This window comes from Eschrichtius robustus, chromosome 13, assembly GCF_028021215.1.
Source record: "Eschrichtius robustus isolate mEscRob2 chromosome 13, mEscRob2.pri, whole genome shotgun sequence".
Taxonomy (NCBI): domain Eukaryota; kingdom Metazoa; phylum Chordata; class Mammalia; order Artiodactyla; family Eschrichtiidae; genus Eschrichtius; species Eschrichtius robustus.
In genome coordinates, this window is record NC_090836.1 from 57890725 (window position 1) to 57910981 (window position 20257).

Here is a 20257-nt window from a genome sequence, read left to right on the forward strand (position 1 = left end):
ATATTAACTAATAGAGGCCTAGAGCAATTAAGCTGTGAAAAAGTAAGTATTGAGCACCTACTATGCGTTAGGTCCTCTTCTATGGCTGTGAGCTAGAGAAAGTTCTCGCCCTCATGAACGTTACTTTTTAAAGGGGCAGACATGCTTAAATGAAAGTGTACCTTGTCCGAGGTCATACAGCTGAATTGTAAGTCTGGCTGCAGAGACTGTGGGCTTGACCTCTACCCTATGCCACATGGAGAGAACATGGGCCTCGGAGGTTATCTGCCATCTCCTGAAAAGCCTTTGAGCATGACATGACTTGGGTGAGTTGACCATAGTCCAGGGTGTGATCTCATTCTACAGGTTGCACCCAGAGAGAGGATATCTGCTCCCAGAGACTGTTGTTTTTGTTTTGTTTTTACCATTTTATGTGTTTACCTTTCCTGACCCCTGAAGCCCACTTACCTACCCAGAGTTCTTGCTTTCACATGTTTGCAAGCTCAAATGCCAACTCAAACAACGTATTAATGATCTGTAAGAGCTAACTTATTTTAGCAGAGCCCAGTCATGAGGCTGGTACCAGATTTTCACATACATAGTAGACCAGTGTACAGAGAAATCGTTGAGTGGAGTTAGGCAAAAACTTTCAGTATCATTCATAATTACCCTTAGAAATAGGGCAGTTGGGTTAGAGGGTTATCACCTGAAGCTACATGGATTAACTTATTAATTTTTTTAACATAAGTTAACTTTTACTTAATAAAATTCCATTTACCAGCCCCTGATTTTCCTTTATTAATGAAACTAATGCTCTTCTTGCTTTACACACTGAGATATTGAATACATATAGATCTTTTCTAAATATCCAGAGTTAATCTTCATGTACTACAATAGTTTCAGGATTCATCTAGATTTTAATTTTTTATAAAAATAGTTATATTTTTTAACTCCTTTGAAATATTTGGAGTTAAGAAGGCTTTTATTTTAATCCAGGGTTTATTTGAGAACCCTAGAAAATTTATGTAGCATTTAAGTATCTTCTATTAAACATGGTCGGTAGTTTAAGTACAGAAAGAAAATTTTTCTCCTGCTATTAATTTGGCTTGATGTCAGATATTGTTATTCCCTTGGAAATAAGCTTCAAATTTTCAGATTTAATTAAAAAATAGGGCTTCCCTGGTGGTGCAGTGGTTAAGAATCCACCTGCCAATGCAGGAGACGTGAGTTCGAGCCCTGGTCCGGGAAGATCTCACATGCTGCAGAGCAACTAAGCCCATGCGCCACAACTGCTGAGCCTGTGCTCTAGAGCCCGTGAGCCACAACTACTGAGCCCACGTGCCACAACTACTGAAGCCCACGTGCCTAGAGCCCGTGCTCTGCCACAAGAGAAGCCACTGCAATGAGAAGCCCGCTCACCGCAACGAAGAGTAGCCTCCGCTCGCCACAACTAGAGAAAAGCCCGTGCGCAGCAACAAAGACCCAACACAGCCAAAAATAAATAAATAAATAATAATAATTTGTGGGGTTTTTGTTGTTGTTACTGCTTTTGTTGTTTTGGGATCTGTGAAAGCTAGAGAGGAAAGGGGAAACCAAAGGAAAAACAACCTAACATCCTGCACCCTTTCTGTTAACACTGCCCAGAAGTGCAGTTTATCCCTCTGAATTCTCTGCAATTAAGTGGTTCATGCAAACTTGGTAAGCATACTTGCTATGAAAACTTTACACTCTTTTTTTTTTTAGGACATCATGTGAAATCCTTGCAAACACAAGAACCTTTTATTCATTGACAAAGAGAACAGTGATTCTAGACAAGCAGCTCTCTTGTCTTTCTCAAAAATAAGAAAATCTGTTCCATATTTTGGGGCAGAGTCACCAGAATGAAAACTGCATATTGTGTGTTATTTCTCCTTTATCTTGTGACTGCTTTCTAGCCAACAGTGAAAATTATTTATGTAAATGAGAAGTCACTCAGGGTCAAGAGTTACAGTACTGAACAAATTGAACAAAGTATTAACTTACCTGTCCTTGGGAATTTGAGATAAAAGAAAGACACTGGTGAAATGATCTTCCTTCTTTCATACATTCCTGGGTGGGCAATAATGTATTCAGCTCGCAACATGGATCAAGTGCCTCTGGGGTGTGTGCTGGGCACATAAAAGAAGACAGGGTCCCTGCCCTGGCACAGCTTACTTTTGGAAGAGAGGAAGGCAGGTAAACAAATAATCCCAAGGCTGGGAGACACAGGCCCTAATCAGGAACACCTGGCAGGAGCAAGGGACCCTCCCCCTACCCCTGTCACCCTTCCCAGAGACCCAGAGCCAGCAAAGGAAGAGAAGATGCAAATCACAGTGAAATAATGCAACGATTTAAAATCTTTACTGATTCCAACCAACACTGCACAGACAGCTAGACAGCTACCATTCATTGCCTGTATGCTGGGTGGCTGAAAACCGTAAATGGGGTACTGTTAGGGAGAGTCTGACGTGGGCCACTTCTATTTTAAAACAGGCTTTCCTGGGGAAGTGTTATGTTCCTGTCCTTTTGTCATTTGATCTGAGTCTCAGGATACAGCCAAGGGTCCCTGCCTTCAGAGACCACAGTGGATTCACCCCGAGTCTCCAGTTAATAATAATTTACTGGGTGTCAACTAAGTGTTTTCATCTTTTATGGCACCTCTTCCCAGAGGCCTTCACTGACAGGCAGATTTAAGGTGACTTGTTGGGCCCTTTCTAAGTCCTGGGAGAGACTCTAGTGATCTATTCACCTGCTTATATGTTTTTATAAATGTTGCAAGAGTAAAATATTTTAAGCACAATCAGTAGAAATGAAAAGCTACTCTCTCTTTTTACTCCAAATATCCCACCCTCTTGCTACCTCTGGTCAGGTAGCATTGGAGTGGCTATGGGCATTTTGGGGATCTGACTAAAGTTGATTTAAGGATTCATTTCATCTGAGTTTAGGGGAGATATTTAAGTGATTTGTGGTCATTTCCGTGTGTAAGTACATTATTGCTAGATGTCCCCCTGCACAGTAAAGATTTCCTGGAATATTATATCACTTGCTGCTGACTGCTTATCCTTGTCATATGCAGGCATCTCACTATGAATATGCCCCATGAAACCCAGCAACCAAAGAATGAGGAGTACGGGAGGAGAGTGAGCTTGAAATGTGTGGAGTCAGAAGCCAGTCTGCAGTATACCTTCCCAAAGCTCGTAGCTCGCTTACGAAAGGAACTTACTAGAGGCTTTCTCAAACTTGACAATAATCCTCAAAAGTCACATGATTTTACCAAATAACAAGTTCTGAAGCTGAAAGAAACTTTAACAAAATATCACTAATAAAATTTTTTTTCCGTCTACCATTTTATCTTTTAGGGGAAAGATAAAAAATGTTTTTATTCTCTTAACAGAGAGTTTATTATCAAATATCAAACGGAGAGGTAGTCAAAAAATATACCATCAAAATATGGAGGAAAAGGTATTATAGAGGTGTGTCAGAGAGTTAATTAATATAAATATCATGTTTTTTTTTCTGGATTTTGTGATGTTTGAGATATCTATTGGCTTTTACTATTTGTAATTTGTTGTGATTTCTCATTCTGAACAAATCTTCATGTTTGTATTAGTTTTGTATTTATGATTTTATATCCTTTTACTTTAGAAGACACCCCTCCCCAAACGTTAAGCCTCAGGTTCTACAAAACCTGAATCTACCCCTTGTTTCATGGCCACCCAATCTAAAGTAATCACACAGTCTCATGTCACTGAATGTCCATTCTCTCCTGGCACTTATCACTCTCTGACATTTTCCCTTTCGAATATATGTAGAGGGCATTGATGCTTCGCCCAGAGCCCCTTTACCAGCGGGTGAGCCTGTAGCCCCCCTCCTGTGAATGGCACAGCTGACAGCCTACACCTGTGACCTTCTCTGCAGACTCGTCCTTGACTGAGGAGCCACTTCAGCTGGGGTGGCCAAGGACTGACAGAGACAGGGCTGAAAAGCTTCATCCCCTTGCTTTAAAGTACAACTGGAAGATACGGTTTGCACGCCAGAGCCCCCAGTGATCAGGCCAAAGTGGGCTTTGACCTGAGCTCACTCTTGCTCAGCTTCTTCCCCATCTCCAGCCTGGTTCCCTCACCTTTTACAGGTTTCTTCTGAGTACATCACGTGCACCCAAATGGCAGTAGTTCTTTTGAATTCATCAGGCCCAATTCTGTGTTATAGAATTGGGGCTAGTTATAGAATTGGGGCTTCAGAGAATCCAGATTAATGATGAATGGCTATATCTGTATAAAGGTTGGGAATATAGGTGACCAGGGTGGATATCAAGGGAAGCAACTGAAAGTTGCTTTGGGAAGCTCTTGCCAGCTAAATCTGGGTGCTGGAAGGGTTCGCTGTACATGACGGGTGCAAATACACGGCTTGACAGTCTCCGGCTGACAGTGGTTTATCTGCTGATGGTCTGTCTCCTCTCCTCTCTAGAGTGTAAAGTCAAGAGAGTGGGAACTTGATCTGTCTTGCTTGCTGCATACCCCTGTTGCCTGGTGGCATGGAGTAATTACAATAACACAGGGTGAGATGAGTAAACATTGAATGAATATGGAAAGTCCAGTCACTCCACACATATTTTTTCTAATCCTCGTGACAACCCTGAGAGGTAGATATCGTTTCTTTTCCTCTTACAAATGGGGAAGTGAGACAGCACTTTGGTTAAGTGACTTCCTCAAAGGAACACCCCTAGGGAGTGCCCCAGCTGAGCCCATTTGTTCCCTGCTGGCACCATCCTCTGACCTTGGGAGGGGACCCAGCATTTCCTTGTATCACTCTGACCAAAACGTGGGCGTGGACCTTCCCTGATCCATTGCAGAATAGGCTGTGTGGATGACGAAAGGACACGTGGCACAGAGAATGATTCAGAGACGCTGCAGAGTCAGGACCTAACCTAAGGCCCTTTTCTCTGCCCACTTCGGCCTCCCTCCCAGGTTACCACTCAGTGACGAGGAGCAGACACCCCCTATCGATAGAAGTGATTCAGGTGGGACTTCCCTGGTGGCGCAGTGGTTAAGAATCTGCCTGCCAATGCAGGGGACACGGGTTCGATCCCTGGTCCGGGAAGATCCCACATGCCGCGGAGCAACTAAGCCCATGTGCCACAACTACTGAGCCTGCACTCTAGAGCCCTCCACAACAAGAGAAGCCACCGCAATGAGAAGCCCGCGCACCGCAACAAAGAGTAGCCCCTGCTCGACACAACTAGAGAAAGCCCGTGCGCAGCAACGAGGACCCAACGCAGACAAAAAAAAAAAAAAAAGAATGGGGAAGCAGACAGGAGTCAGGCCTTTAAAAAAGGAAAAAAGTGCTTCAGGCAATTTCACAACCTGAGACTGGGCCTCGTGTTGCCTTCCTACACCTACCATGCCTGCGTCTCCTCCAAAGTCTGCTCCCCACTCCCAAACCGACCTCTTTCCAGGGTAGCTGCGGAGCGGTCATTCCCTTCAGGACACCCTCTCCTCCCTGGGAGCAACAAGGTAAGTTTATAATATCTGGCAGTATATTTCCAAAATCTATTTTACTTACTCTTAATTATTCTTAAATTTTTAACTTGAGATATAACTGACATATAATACTGTAAGTTTAAGGTGTACTTGTTGGTTTGATACATGTATATATTGCAATATGATTACCACGGTAGCCTTAGCTCACACCTCTATCACATTATATAATTACTATCTCTTTTTTTTTGTGGTGAGAACAATTAAGATCTAGTCTCTTAGCAACTTTGAACTTTATAATACAGTACTGTTGACTCTAATCTCTATGCTGTGCATTAGATCTACAGAACTTATTGATCTCCTAGTTGCAAATTTGTACTCTTAAATAACATCTCCCCATTCCCCCCATTCCTAGGCCCTGGTAGCCACCATCGTACTCTCTGTTTTTGTGAGTTTGGCTCTTTTAAGTTCCACATATAAGTGAGATCATATTGTATTTGCCTTTCTGTGTCTGACTTATTTCACTTAGCATAATGCCTTCAAGGTCCATCCATGTTGTTGCAAATGGCAGGAATTCCTTCTTTCTCATGGCTGAATACTATTTCACTGTGTATGTATACACCACATCTTCTTTATCCATTCATCCATTGACAAACACTTAGGTTGTTTCCATATCTTGACTACTGTGAATAAAACTACAATGAACATGGGTGTGCAGATACCTGTTCAAGATACTAATTTCAATTCCTTTGTATCTCCTTTCAATTCTAGATACTGACCTCAATTCAATTGCTGGATATCCAGCAATACCTAGGAGTAGGATTGCTGAATCATGTGATAGTTCAATTTTTAGTATTTTGAGGCATCGCTATGCTTTCCATAATGGCTGTACCATTTTACATACCCACCAACAATGTAAAAGTGTTCCCTTTCCTCCATATCCTTGCCAACATTTGTAATCTCCTGTCTTTTTTGATAATGGTCATTTTAACAGGCATGAGGTAATATCTCATTATGATTTTGATATGCATTTTCCCGGATGATTAGTGATGTTGAGCATCTTTTCATATACCTACTGGCCATTTGTATGTCTTCTTTGAAAAAACATCTATTCAAGTCTTTGCTTATTTTTAATTGGATTATTCGCTTTTTTTTTTGCTATTGAGTTGTATGAGTTCTTTATATACTTTGATATTAACCCCTTATCAGATACATAATTTGTGAATATTTTCTCCCATTCTGTAGGTTGCCTTTTCAATTTATTGACTGTTTCCTTACCTGTGCAGAAGTTCTTCAGTTTAATGTAGTCCCACTTTATTTTTTATTGCCTGTGCTTTTGTTGTCTTATCCGATAAATTATTGACAAGACCAAGGTCAAGGATGTTTTCCCCTATATTTTCTTCTAAGAGTTTTACGGTTTTAGGTCTTACATTTAAGTCTTTGATCCATTTTGAGTTAATTTTTGTGAGTCGTGTAAGATAGGCGTCCAGTTTTTATTCTTTTGCATGTAGATGTCCAGTTTTCCCAGCACCATTTATTGAAGAGACTGTCTTTCCCCCTGTGTATCCTTGGAATACTTGTCAAAAATTACTGTAGCATATATGCATGGGTTTATGTCTGGACTCTCTATGCTGTGTATTTACTCTTAAAATCTCTCTCTCTACCCAGCTGTAATGTTTTCAGTTCTCCTTAGAAAGCTTTCATGAAATTTAATGTGTTCTCATCATTGACTACCTTCTTACAGAAGGTAAGCCAAAGTACATGCACTGAGTGTTTTATAGTCTGGTGTTGGGGATGAGGTGAACCCACATGAGACAATTATTGGGTAGTACAAAATTAAATTATAAGTAACACAGAGAATTAAGTTTACACAGAAGGCAAAAATACTTCTGTCTGAGCCTCTCAAAGGAGAGGGCAAGATCATTTGTTGTGGCTGCATTTGTTGGTAAGTTCACACATCACGAAGGTGATAAGGGTGAGCTTAGTGGGGGTCTCCACCAGCCACTGTTGTAGATGGGACTGGAGGAACCCCCCTCCCAGCTTCCTACTCCTGCTTTCTTATCCCTCCTTCAACTTCTGATTCTCTTTCCTATCTTCCCCTTTCTATTGTTCTTCCTTTTCTCCTATTATTCAATGTTGCTCTTCTCCCCTTTTCCTTTAGGATATGAGATTTCATCATATATTCTACTATTTATTTATTCATTCATTCATTCATTCATTTTGGCTGCTCCGAGTCCTGGTTTCCGCACGTGGGATCTTCGTTGTGGCATGAGGACTTCTTAGTTGCGGCATGCATGCGAGATCTAGTTCTGCGACCAGAGATCAGACCCGGGCCCCCTGCATTGGGAGTGCAGATTCTTACCCACTGGACCACCGGGGAAGTCCCATATATTCTACTTTTGAGGATGCAATTTATAGAAGAGAAAGGGGTCCCGAGCCTCACAGACCTGCATGCAAACTCAAATCTGTGCCTTTTGGGCAAGTTATATAACCTCCTGTATGGTTGTTAGCATAACGGACACAATCTTGGGCCCTTACAGTTTCTCCTGTCCTCCTGCTGACCCTACCCAGGAATGTACTGTGCAGTAAATCACTTCTCTATCATCCAGGGCTTTGTAGTTAATAGATATTGTTTAATAATCATTAGGGCCAGGTAGCCTCTATGCTTTGTTAGTCCCCAAACAATGATGAAAACTTTTGCTGATGTATTGCTGGCCCCCGCAAGACTAGTTACCCGTTCATAAATCTTGACTTAGGAATGCATACCCTGTTTCCAAGAACCTACCTCCATTCCACAGATTAACTATAAGTTGTCCCAATGGCCCCTTGGTGGTGCTGAGTGCAACTGCAAATGCTTCTGTATCGTTGTCACCCCATCCCACCCTGTGAGTAAGTGACCCTATAATAAACTCATCCATTGATTATATTGAGCTGCCTGCCTCATTTTTCAGTCTCAAGATACCTTCTTAGTACAGTGGGCACTTTTCATTCTCTCTGTCCTCCAACACCTCTCAAAGATCCATCTCCTTGTCCATAGAACTGGGGACACTAATCTCTCTCATTACATTATTTGGAGGAATAAATAAGATAATATATGTAAAGTGCCTGACACATAGATGGCTCTACGTAGCTGGTTATTTATCCCCTACTTCCTTTTTCCTTATTTTCTTTTTGCAGTACTATGCATGCAGTAGTCATTGAATAGATGCTTATTGAATGAGTATTTACAGTTTAATTTGGTAGACCCTCATATGCTTGGAGTGACTGAGATTAGGAGTGATTTAATAATTATTATTATAACCCATTTATTATTTTATGACAGGCACTGAGGTTGGGGAAGTACTTTTTATATAATATCTGACATGACTCTCCCCAAACATGTAAGATAGGCATTATTTTTATTATTAATGATACAGCCTGTATTGCTCAGGATCCACACTTCATTTTACATATTAGGAAGGTGAAGCTTAGAGGAGTTGAGTAATTTACATGAGGTAAATTATATGAGTAACTTACATGAGCAGAATCTTGACTCTAGAACCCAAACCCTGAACCACTAAGTTAGACTGTAGGTTGCTTGTTATTTAATCCCCAGCAGCCCCATAAGGAGGATAGAACCCCACCACTGGAGGATCATTTGTTTCCTGAGTGCAAAGTGAAATCGTCCTTCTTAAAGAGAGTATTAAGTAATGTGCAGTTATACAAAATGGAAAGATTTGAGACAGGGCCACATTGTTCCATTGGAAAGGATGAATATTCAGGGGTGGGGGAGATGGAAAATTAGCGGTCTGGGAGGAAAACGTGTTGAGAGAGACTTTGTAGGGCAGCCCAGAGATGGTGGATAACAGAAAGTTCTAATGGGAAGTTTTACTAGATTGTTTGCAGCTTAAGATGCAATATATGCCTTCTCTTTGTCTGCCACAGCATCTCTAGTAAGACTGATGTTGTTCCCTGAAGCTTTGTGTAAACCGAGCCCTATTTTCAAAGCTGGGGAAGAGTCAGCTCACAAGGAACCATGACACCTAGGCTACAGATCAATGAAATTCAGACCTTATTTTCCTGTTTTCTTTTCCCACCATTTTCCTTCTCTTCTACATCTACAGCCTTGTCTTCCAGGCTTGTGTCCTTATTAACTCAGCTTCTGTCACAAAAACTTTAAAAGGCCTTAGAGACCATCTAGATGTGAATATAACAAGGTTCCCTAGGAGTTCACTGGGGTCTCATATATCGTTTGGATGAAGCAGAGTCAGAGTCAGATATGTGTGTGTTCTACTACATAAGTATATATAGATAAGGATATTGACATTTTGGTCACTGCAACACCACCAAATTGGTGTTGGACTGTCACTGAATGTGTCCAAATATGCTCCTAACCAAACTGTTTTCTAACAAGCAGGTCACAAACGCAAAAATAAGTTGGCAAAATCCTAATAATGTGCTCTCTCATCTTATTGGGTGGGCCAAAAGTTCATTCGGTTTTTTCCGTAAGATGGCTCTAGTAGCGCTTAGTTGTCTTTAACTTCATTTGAAACAATGCTGTTAGGTTGTATGTGACAGCTGACATATCAGCATGCATTTAAGAAAAGACTTATCAAAATTGGTGAATTTTTGTGTAGACATTTTAATATTGAAGATGGAAGAAAAAAAGCAACATTTTCAGCATATTATGCTTTATTATTTCAAGAAAGGTAAAAACACAACTGAAATGCACAAAAAGATTTGTGCAGTGTATGGAGAAGGTGCTGTGACTGATCGAACGTGTCAAAAGTGGTTTGGGAAGCTTTGTGCTGGAGATTTCTCGCTGGACAATGCTCCACAGTCGGGTAGACCAGTTGAAGTTGATAGCGACCAAATGGAAACAATAAATTGAGAACAATCGTAATACCACGTGAGAGACAGCCGACATACTCAAAATATCCAAATCAAGCGTTTGAAAATCATTTGCACCAGCTTGGTTATGTGAATTGCTTTGATGTTTGGGTTCCACATAAGCGAAAAAAACCTTCTTGACCATATTTCCACATGCGATTCTCTACTGAAACGTAATGAAAATATTCCATTTTTAAAACAAATTGTGACGGGCGATGAAAAGTGGATACTGTACCATAATGTGGAAAGGAAGAGATCGTGGAGCAAGTGAAATGAACCACCACCAACCACACCAATGGCCAGTCTTCATCCAAAGAAGGTGATGTTGTGTATATGGTGGGATTGGGAGGGAGTCCTCTATTATGACCTCCTTCCGGAAAAGCAAATGATTAATTCTAACAAGTACTGCTCCCAATTAGACCAACTGAAAGTGGCACTCAACAAAAAGCATCAGGAATTAGTCAACAGAAAACGCATAATCTTCCATCAGGATAATGCAAGACCGCATGTTTCTTTGATGACCGGGCAAAAACTGTTACAGCTTGGCTGGGAAATTCTGATTCAACCACCATATTCACCAGGCATTGCACCTTCGTATTTCCATTTATTTCAGTCTTTACAAAATTCTCTTAATGGAAAAAGTTTCAATTCCCTGGAAGACTGTAAAAGGCACCTGGAACAGTTCTTTGCGCAAAAAGATAAAAAGTTTTGGGAAGATGGAATTATGAAGTTGCCTGAAAAATGGCAGAAGGTAGTGGAACAAAAGGGTGAATACGTTGTGCAATAAAGTTCTTGGTGAAAATGAAAAATGTGTCTTTTATTTTTACTTAAAAAACTGAAGCCACTTTTTGACCCACCCAATACATAGAAACTGATAATAGGTCAGATTGCATATTGTTGGCAGCAAAGTGAAATAGCAGTCAGAGCAATGCTTCTGAATCACGTTTAAAATGCCAGGGCTGGGGGGAGGGGAAATGGGTGAAGGTGATCAAATGGTACAGACGTCATTATAAGTTATGAATAAATTCTGAAGATCTAATGTACAGCATGGTGACTACAGTTAACAATACTGTAGCGTATATTTGAACGTGGCTAAGAGAGTAGATTTTAAAAGTTCTCACCACATACAAACACACAGTATGTAGTTATGTGAGGTGATGGATGTGTAAACTAACCTTATTGTGGTAATTGTTTTGCAATATATACATATATCAAATCATTATGTTTTGTACCTTATACAGTGTTATGTCAATCATATCTCAATAAAGCTGGAAAATAAATAACTTTTTAAAATAGCATCACAACAAATAATAATAAAATGACAGTAATTCCTGCAAAATAGAGACCAACTGATAAGAGGCAGGATGTCTCGAACTGTTTGGGGAGGTCTGAGGTACATTGCTCTGGAAAGTTTAGTACAGGCCTCTTAAACTTTAATGTGTAAGTGAATGACCTGGAGAGCTCGTTAAAATGCAGATTGTGATTCAGCAGGTCCGAGTTGCAGCCCAAGAGTTTGCATTTCTAACAAGCTCTCAGGTGATGGCAGTGCTGCTGGTCTGCAGATCACACTAAGAGTAGCAAGCATTTGATGGGCGGTAACTGTTTCCTCTCTTGCATATTCTGCTTGATACCAGAAAAACGAGTTACTGAAGAGGGACACGAGCTGAGCCTGTAGGTAAGAGCTCCCGAATTGACACTTCCTACATTTAGTAACAGTTCGGGGTAGTTGCACTGCCTTTACTTTACAAATATTTGTTTTTCTGATCCCAAGATTGCTCTATGTACCTGTATAGTCCACGCTTTTAGCAACGCTAGGGTTCACACACGATTTTAAAATAAAGTTTGTTTGTTTAGGTGAACCATGATCTTAGCATATCAAACTCAAAGGGGTTAAAGGACATTAGGGTTGCCTCGCTAGCCATGATGGTGTTGTCATCCTGTTCATCAGTTGGATAAGCCAGACATCTATTCCGGGGAGCTGTCAGTTCAAGTGCAAGTTTGAGAAAGATATTTTCTACCTGAGATTTGAAGAAAGCAGAAATAAGGTGCTGGGGACAAAGGCTGTGTCAGAAGTTATACTGGAATAATTCTTCTTTCAAGAAGTTAGATGGAAATAACATCTTATAGTTGTTTAATGTTTACAATTACAGAACAACTTCATCGGAGCTACGTCATGTAATTGTCAAGAAAACCCGAGGAGGCAGCTTTGCCTTTTCTTTTTTAAACAGATGAAGAAACAAGAGCTGAGAGGTAAAGTGATTTGCTCAAAGTCACCTGCTTGAGTGGAGCTGGGACTAGAGCAGAGATCTTCCGTTCTGGTCCTCTTCTCATTACAACATTGACAACTACATCATATGTTTGTTCCCACTAACTTTTCCTGGGCAGACACCAATAGTCTATCCCAGAATTCTTTTCCACTGAGCTCTTAGCTTCACAACCTTCCCAACTCCATGTCCCAGGAAGCTAGAAAGCCACTACCAAGGAATTGGACCTAGTGTGGGATAAGAAACCTATTTCCAGCAAACCATCAGAAGCTGGGAGAGAGGCCTGGAACAGATTCTCCCTCACAGCTCTCAGAAGGAACCAACCCTACCAACACCTTGATTTCAGACTTATAGCTTCCAGATCTCTGAGATAATAAATTTCTATTGTTTAAGCAATCCAGCTTGTGGTATTTTGTTATGGCGCCTTAGCAAACAAATACACCTCCATATCCTAAGAGCTAAAGAAACACCACATCTGGTCACATGACCAGTCTGGGTAAAAGTTGCAGACCTCTGTGAGTAGGCAGAATTAAACAGTGTGGGTCAGAAGATCAAAACTCTTTCCACATTTTGAAATCTATGACACAACGTCTGTAAAAAGATGGTCTGACAGTGAGAAGAATTGCTTCAGATATCTGCAGCTCCAGGTCCCACCTCTGACCAAAATCTCTGATCATTAGAATCCTCTAATAATTAGGGTGGTTAATTGTCATCCTTAGTAGCTGGGCAACCATAGTCTGGATGGTAGCACTCTTCCCAGTCTTTCCATCCCAGGAAGATTAAGAATCGGGTATAGAAAAATTTAAAAGAGTCAAAATGAAGATATTAGTATGTTTTATATTAGGAAAGGATCTGTGTACATGTGACATGTTTCAGGTGTCCTTCATCCTCTCATAGAACATTCTACCATCTAGGCTGGAGAGGCACAGAGCTTGTGTTGACCCATTAGAGTGGATCATTACACTTTCAGGAACTTTGCAAGCTATTAATAAACAACGTTCCAAACCTTGCAACTGCACAAAAATCTAAAACCATGGCTAGCACTGTTGCAACCAATAGTGCCCAAGCAGAAAGTGGTGCCAATTTAGTGAATATAATTTGTATGAGCGTGAGAAATAGTTTAATAGCAGATGACATATCAAATTTAACGACAATACTTCTATTGGGAATGGGATGCAACTCTGTTAAATCATGGTCGAACTGCAACCACAGTTTGGCTACAGATGCAAGAGTTTGACAAAAATCTTCAATGACATTCTGAGGGAATCAGTTGACCATATGGCATTTACAATCAAGAGTATTGCAGATTTTATTATTATTTGGAAATTGTGTGCTACATGTATTTACTATCATCCCCCCTCCCCCACAGCCAGTTGTTAAACACTTACCACCACTGGGGAGACAGACCATTAACAGATACTCAGATAATACATAAATAAGATGAATCCAGGTGGTGGGAAGAGCTATGAAGGCATTAAAGCAGAGTGATATGGTGGAGAGTGACCAGTGGTTGGGGAAAGCTCACAGAGGGATGAATGACTAAAAGTAGCTGGCTGTGTGAATATAGGGGGCATGTCCTTCTGGAAGGGCAAGTTCAAAGGCCATGAGGAAGGAAAGAATTTGTGTGTTGCTATTATTGTGTTGTTAGCAGTATCTGCACCTGAGATCCCAAATCCGAAGTCTCCACTTATTCCTTTCTTCCCTGATCTATATCTGGGAACCACCCAGGGTCATTGTCCCTTTGGCCCCATGGAAACACCTGTGGTTGCTGGCTTCTTCCATGAGCCCTCAGAGGTCTGTTCAGTTTAGATAATAATTGTACTATACATTCCTTTCTTGGTTCTCTTCTTTGGTGGAATTCAAAGCCCTGGAACCTATATTTTTCCACTTCCCCTGCTCTTAAGTTAACTTTTTAACAAAGTTTAAACTAGACTGCGTCTGAAGCCTCAAGACTACCTCCCCACATTCTCTAACGGTGCAGCTGTGATCCTTCCAAGAACCTTGTTGCAGGGCTTGTTTAATGCCGCCCTTGGTTAAGGGCAAGCTATTCCTCGTCTATGCCTTTTAAAAAATGTTTATTCTTCAATTCGGTTTTGGAAATTGACAGCTCCTAAAGTAAAAGGAGACAGTTTAGGGCAGATGTTTTGATTTCCATACCTTCCATAATCCCACTGATTCAGTCATTCACGGTTCCCGAAATCTGGAGGCCTGCCTGGGCTGTGGGCTCAAAGGATGCTTATTTTTAGTGTCACAGCACTACATTCAACTCTTAAATGCCACGGCCCTAATTCATTTCTTAATGATGGTGCAAATGAGTTGAATATTTCACATTGTCGACTTTTAACTTCCCAAACATCATTAAACAAAACCATTACAGTGATATATTCGCTCCAAAAGATAAGTACTTTGGTTGCAGCATGAAATAGCTAATTAGTAATTTAAATTATGGTGCCTTGCCTTTTTTCCCTTTTAGTTTATAACAAGGGAAACTTTTCTCCTCCCGAGGCTGAGGGGCTGGTTCTTCTCACAGACTGTCTGCAGAGTGCTTCCCTTATTGCCAGCGCTTATGAAGCAGCCTGGAGTGTTTAAGTTAGCTTGTGCAATTACTAACGTCAAGTCAGTTGCTGACATTACAGCCAGCTGCTTGAAGTGTCAGCACAGCTGCTTTGTGGGATGAGAACGAAACCTTACCACTGCTCCTTGTTCTAAGGCTAGGCTATAAGAAAATGCTGATTATGAACCAAGGGGCTCATAACATATTCATTTGTGCTCTTTTTACCACCAGCTCAGATTTCTAAGATAGCGAAACCTAAGTTCAGGCATCTGGAAGCAAAAGCAAAAATGTGCCCCTGATTCTGAAACAGTGCTCTATTACTCATGGATTGCAGGATCTGTTTTTTTTTCCATTTTTTGATGGTATGACTCACGGAGTTTTTAAGGAACCACCCATGAAGGCCCCATTCTCTTGGGTAATTAAAGTTCCTCCTGGGTAAGAACAATAGTCCCTACTTCCGGAATGACTGAAGACTTAATAGCTCTGACCATCTAAGCAACTCTGAACACAGGCAAAGCCTTCCTGCCGTGAGGCTTTGCTTCAGCATGTTCTGGTCCAGATGGACCCAGTGACTGGTTTACAAAGAAGCCTAAAATGGAACAAAAGAAAAAATTGAATAGGCCTGGACAAGGCCGCCTCACCAAGGCTGGGGCAGAATGGGGCAGAGGGAAGCACTGTGCAAGCCCAAAGATTCTTTCATCCTTTTTATCCCAAGCTCTGACCAGGTTTAGTTTCTTTAACATCCTGTATTAATGCATTCGATGCAAACGTGATTGCCTCTAGGCAAGGGAATATAGATGATTATAAAATGAGTGATTCAAAAAAAATTATGTGAGGGGAGCGACAATTTCCTCTACCCTTCCTCTCCTTGTCCTTCTCTCTCTTCCTTGTGCTAAAAACAAAGGTCAACCCAGTAAATTTGAAGATCTCATTTGCTTTATGAGGGGATTTGTGAAAGGACAGCATCCCATCTAGGAGCTAGAAGGGGGCTCAGAGGAGCGGTACAAAATGGAAGACTTTCATAGAAAGGGGTGGGCGGGGGGAAGGAAGTCATTAGCAAAAAAAAAGAAAAGGTTATTCTGGGCCAGGACATCATCTTTTCTGGGGTGGGGAAAGGCAGGGTTCTTTATCATACAGGTCACTTCAGGTGTTGATCAGGAACCTTCAGATAGACTGTTTTAAAGCTCACATTTCTGGGAGGGGTTGAAACAACAATTAAGTCCTGGTTGGCTGTAGTCAGCGGCATATGACTCCATTTGGGGCTTGTTATTTTTTAACACTTGGTTTTTAAAGATTAAGAAAAAACAAAACAACACTACATTTTGCTGTGGAAGTGTAGTTTCACCAACTCCCTTCCATTCCAGTCTATCCCAGCTGTCAATCAAAGCCAAGCAACCAAAGTTGGCCCTAATTCAAGAGAAGAAAATGTCTTTTATGACACACTTTGACATGTGTTGGATGATTTAGTAAGATCATGGTTTCTCATCTCATTTTCCAAGACTTCCTGAGTTCATCTTTTCCCCATTTGTCATCATTTTCACTGACATTTTCTTCTAATGGTCAAAATATTATCTTTTTCTGCTCTTCACACTTCATTAGTTGCATGACTCTGGCCAATAAGTCTTCAAATAAGAAAACAGAAAAAAGAATTTAAAGAGAAAACAGAGCTGTCAACTGAAGAAAACCGCACAACCTCAAAGTTGTGAGTTAAATTTTATTCAGGGACCTTACTGAGGACTCCTGCCTGGGAGATAGCCTCTCAGGTAGATCTGAGGAACTGCTCTGAAGAGGTAAGGGAGAAGCCAGGATATATAGTGGGGATTTTTGCTGGGAAAAAAAACATGTAGTCGAACATCAAAAGATTACTGCAAACAACAAAAGATTACTGCTAATCACAAAAAATAGTCACCTAAAGTTAATGATTTTAGTGCTTTTCTATGTATGGGAAGATGAAAAAAATCTGGGTTCACTGAAATTATTCCTTAGATATGCATCTTAACTGTCTAAGCCAGTACCCAAAGCACAGAATGCTTCCTGTTTTTCTCCATCCTGAATTCCCCTCAGGGTGCACCGTCAGTGGGGAGCTACAGTGGCTAGTGGCTTGATCCTTGTAGAACTGGGATGGCAGGCAACATTCTTTGTTTACTGGAATGGCAGTTCCTCGTCCACAGAGATATTAATATGAAAAGTGATGAAGTGCCTACCAAGGCCATGGTTCTCAAGCTGTGCTCCAAGGTGCCCTGGGGTGCTACAGCAAACTCACAGGGATGCCACGGGATATTTGAAAACTTGAAGAGAAGCACAGGATCTATTCAGATGCTACACCAACTGTAAGCTCAAGGTAGTTCACAGGACCAGCATTAAACTGTGCAGCATCCCTTACCATGGCCTATAGTTGTGAAATATTGTGCAAAGTAGTATAGAACAGGGAATGAGGATGATGATGTCCAGTTATTGAAATAAATTTCTAAGCGCAGAGTGGAGCCACTCCTGAAACCGAGCAGGACCCTGTGAGTCTCCTGGGCAAGGAAGTCTTTCCATGTCCCCCATTTCTTGTCTGTTGGAAATAGACTCCAGCATCCATGACCTACCCTGAGTCCCAAAGGGCAGATTTGAACAGCTGCTAATGAGGGAAGGGAGGGGATGCAGAGTCAAGGGAGGAGCAGTCAAGAAACAGTAGTGCAGCCTTGAGGCAGGGTCCTGGTTCCACCACAAGGGATACACATAACAATATCTTTGAGCTCTTCATAGAACTAAAACTCCCAACAAATGGAAAATGTTAGCATTCTTCGTTCTAGAGAAGACTACCTGAGACCAGATTAAAGGAGTGCAGGCCCTGCACACACCCTAATCTTATCAGCAAACCTGCCCTTGAACCATTGCTATAAAACTCCTCACCAGGGAATTCACTGGCAGTCCGGTGGTTAGGACTCCATGCTTCCACTGCAGGGGGCATGGGTTTGATCCCTGGTCAGGGAACTTAGATATTGCAAGCCATGGCCGAAAAAGAAAACAAAACAAACAAACAAACAAAATCTCCTCACCAAATCCTCCCAGATTGGGACACACACAGGTTTTCGAGGCACGAGCTTGCTGTGTCCCCCTTTGCCTGGCAAAGCAATAAAGCTACTCTTTTCTACTTCACCCAAAACTCTGTCTCCAAAATTTAATTCATCACTGGTGCCTGGAGGCCGAGTTTTCGGTCTCACTCCTGCCCTGGGTACCACATCAGCTAACCAAAACTTAGGTAATTTTCACGTCCCTGTAAATGCTCTGCTTGACCAGAATCACAGGATATCCATTCAGCCAATCCCCAAACACCAAGCCAGCTCTGGGCTGTAGTCTTATTTCCTTGTTCCTTATTCCTTTTTAATTTTTCTTTTCTTGTTCCTTATTCTTTATCCTATAAAAGCTTCCTGCCATCTACCTTATTTTGCACTGAAGTGTTCAATAAAGTTTGTTTGTATCACCTAAATTGTCTCTTTTAATCGTTTTTAATAAGTCTGCTCACAAGGTGTGAGAAGCTCTCCAGTGCCTAACAGACTACATATCCATTAATAAGTAATTTTGGTTATTTAAGAATGAAAAAAAACTATTATTTTTCTTTCAATTTACATGTACAATTTTTTTTTCAAACAGCTACTAAGTTGTTCAGACATAAATATTTATTAAGTTGTTTAGACCTAATTAATAAATGGAACTATTAGGTATTTCTTTTGTCCTAGGGATACTGAAAAAATTACCAAGACACTAAGAATGCCACAAATGGAGAAAGTTTGGGAACCTTTGTATCAAAGTATCAAAGAAATAAATATGAATAAGAGCAGGAGAAAAACTGGAGGATATAATATAAAACTTATACTGGAGATGAATATACAAGGTATTGGAATTCGAGGGGCATGAGGCAGTAGAATGTAGACATTCCAGCTGATCTTTGAGGTGGTCTCTCCATGGTAGCATTACAACAGTGATATAGGACTCTCAGGCCACCCCATACTTCTGTCCACAAATACTGGCAGGTGCCACCGACCTACGTGGACATACTTCCCTGTTGAGTTTAAACACATCTTCAGAATCCTTCTCAACTCAGTACTCAGACAGCCAATCATCTGTTGGAGCTGACACCTGAGATAAAACCTACCTGCTCTCCCTGTTATAAATCTAATTCACAGCTGCACAGTCTCAAAAACTCAGAATTTCTCATTTTGTCAGAACTTCTTCAACACCTGTGATTAAAACTGGCCTGTGCACACAGACTCACACTTAAATAAGGAGGGGAACCATTGTAGGAGCTTAAATCTGTCTCTAGAATTTGCCCAGAACCTCTCATCCACCCCCTGCCTACCTTGATAGGTACTTTTTGCTCTTTTTTTCTCCCATGGCTGCTTGAAACCTCCTTCACTGTGAGTTAGTGTTTCAGCTTCTCCTCTCAGCCCAGTGCATCTGATCACCTCAGGACTCACTTGCTGGTTTTGATCTCAGCAGCCCTCCACAACATGGTTCTTGGCTTCTGTGCCCCAATTTCTCTGGGGTCTTGAGTAGGACCCCACCCCCATCAAGCCACCTTAGGTCCTACCCCTCCTGTGATGGTTAATTTTATGTGTCAACTTGATTGGGCTAAGGGATGCCCTGATAGCTGGTGTGTCTGCAAAGGTGTTTCTGAAATATATTAGCATTTGAAGAAGTGAACATAGTAAAGCAGATTGCCCTCCCCAATGTGGGTGGTCAGCATCCAATCCATTGACAGTGCCAAACAGAACAAAAAAGGTAGAGAACGGATACATTAGCTCTCTCTGCTTGAGCTGAGACATCCATTTTCTGCCCTTGGACATTGGTGCTCCTGCTTCTTAGGCTTTTGAACTCAGATCAGGACTCACACCACTAACTCCCTAATTCTTAGGTCTTTGGACTCAGACTGAATTACACCACCAGCATTCCTGTTTCTCCAGCTTGCAGATAGCAGATCGTGGGACTTCTCAGCCTTCATCACCTCATGAACCAGTCCTTATAATAAATCTCCTTTTATGTCTATCTTTCTATCTATACTGTTGGTCTGTTTCTCTGGGGAGTCTGGATTAGACTCTGAGATTCTCAGA